This window comes from Bison bison, unplaced genomic scaffold, assembly GCF_000754665.1.
Source record: "Bison bison bison isolate TAMUID 2011002044 unplaced genomic scaffold, Bison_UMD1.0 scf7180017864064, whole genome shotgun sequence".
Classification (NCBI taxonomy): Eukaryota; Metazoa; Chordata; class Mammalia; order Artiodactyla; family Bovidae; genus Bison; species Bison bison.
Genome location: NW_011494636.1, coordinates 2,714,005 through 2,716,488, shown reverse-complemented (window position 1 = coordinate 2,716,488; position 2,484 = coordinate 2,714,005).

The window sequence follows — 2,484 nt, the reverse complement described above, 5'->3', positions numbered from 1 at the left end:
ATATATATATTTATTAGCCTTGCAAATGTCTACCAAATTTTACAATGTATTTTTTTACAATTATAAATTTACAATATAATCATAATAACCATTTATAGGACACTACGTGCCCTCCCTATCCTTTAAGTTTGTCCGTGGTGGCCCAGTTCGTTAATGATGGAGGTGGGATTTCAATGTGGATTTCTTTGACTGTAAAGACCATGTTCTTAACTACCACATGGCTTCTTTATTAATTTGCTAGTAATTAGTACATGAGATAATGTATGAAGGGTCTAATACAATGCATAGCCCATATATACTCTATTTTCTTCTACTCATCTGAATCTTACATTAATGATAAAAAATGGTAAACCAGATACAAGAAGAGAACCACCAAGCTCCAAAGTGATCACTTGTGTTGGTAAATGGAATAACTACTATCAGTTGATTTTTCCATCCTTAAGCCAAAAATATTTTTTAGCTTACCTTGATGTCAGAGAATAACTAAGGAGTCCAATAAAGGAAGGAGGTATTCTTAATTATCTGTTGACTATTATTTGTTTTGAATGGGTAGATTAAGTAGCTTATCTTCAAGGCCAGCTTACATTATTAATGATAATCATAACAGTTAAATTAATTTTGTTAAGCATTTATTATGAGCCAGCTACTGGTTGAGATATTTTATACACAGCATTCATTTAACCTTTATAACAACCTGTAAGACTGGCTGTACTATCTCTATTTTATATAGGTTAAATTTAAGGCTTTATAAAGGTAAGTATCTTGGCCCAGGGGCTTCCCTGGTGGCTCAGATGGTAAAGAATCTGCCTGCAATGCGGAAGACCTGGGTTAGGAAGATCACCTGGAGTAGGAAATAGCAACTCACTCCAGTTTTCTTGCCTAGAAAATTCCATAGACAGAGGAGCCTGGCGAGCTAGAGTCCACAGGGTCATGAAGAGTCAGATGTGACTGAGCGACTAGCACACACACACACACACACACACACACACACACGCACGCACATATATCTTGGCCAAGATCAGAGGACTGGCAGATGCTGAAGGTAGAATCAGAACCTAGTATGCCTGACTCCAGAGCCTTTATTCTTTATGTGTCCTTCATTTGACATTTCTTTACAAATATATCTGTAAGCACCTGAAGAGTGTCGCACATTTGTCTAGGCTTCAAGGACATTGTGCTGAACAAGATAAGCAAAATCCTGGCCCTCGGAGACTCTTCTATCAGATAGGAATACCACTGTGACAAATGTTCTTGAATGCTAAATGATAGAAAAGGGGCATACAGAATGTTATGAAGACTTATAACACGGCTATCTAAACTAGTTTAGAGAGTCAGTGAAACTGCACAGTGAAAGCAACATTTAATCTGAAGCTTGAAAAATGAGTAGGAGACAGCCAGATGGAGGAGAAGAAAAGAGTATTGGGAGCAGAAGTAATAGCACATTTGAAGGCCTGGAAGCAAAATGATATGGCTCATTGGAGGAACCATAGGGTCCAACAGAACTCCAGCACAGAACTGTTCTACTACAGGCAGGTTTGAGGAAGGAGATAATTACATAACAGAGGGCCAAAGATGATGAATGAGAGCTAGACAAGGGCCAAATCATGTGCCTGTAAGCCACCTTAAGGATATTGGACTTCACGTAAGAACTGGGGAAACATCCAAAAAAGGGTTTAGGAAAGACCAGATTTATGCTTGGAGGAGGGCAAGGTGGATACAAGGAGCCCAGATCCACCTGAGACATTTTACAAAGTCACAAGTAGAAGAAAAGATGTTTTTCTTTTCAAAGGACTTAAATGCTAAAGTGAAGTGAAGTTGCTCAGTCGTGTCCGACCCTCAGCGACCCCATGGACTGTAGCCTATCAGGCTCCTCCGTCCATAGGATTTTCCAGGCAAGAGTGCTGGAGTGGATTGCCATTTCCTTCTCCAGGGATCTTCCCGACCCAGGAATCGAACCCGGGTATCCTGCATTGCAGGCAGACGTTTTACCATATGAGCCACCAGGGAAGCCCCAAATGCTTAAGAGTCAATATAACTATACATGTTAACATGTGTAGCAGATACAGCTATAGACAACACTTATTGAGAACCATGTGACATTTGTCCACTTGCAGATATTTATTGGAAACTTACTTTGTACCTGGCACTGTTCTAGGAACAAAAATGCACAAAAATGCCTGTAGTCATAGAGTTCATGTTTGAGATTTGATTGCCAGATACTAAGTACAGGCATTAACTAGATAAGTCTTCCTATGAGCTGCAGAAAGCAATGGCACCCCACCCCAGTACTCTTGCCTGGAAAATCCCATGGACGGAGGAGCTGGTAGGCTGCAGACCATGGGGTCGTGAAGAGTCAGACACGACTGAGTGACTTCACTTTCACTTTTCCCTTTCATGCATTGGAGAAGGAAATGGCCACCCACTCCAGTGTTCTTGCCTGGAGAATCTCAGGGATGGGGAGCCTGGTGGCTGCCGTCTATGGGG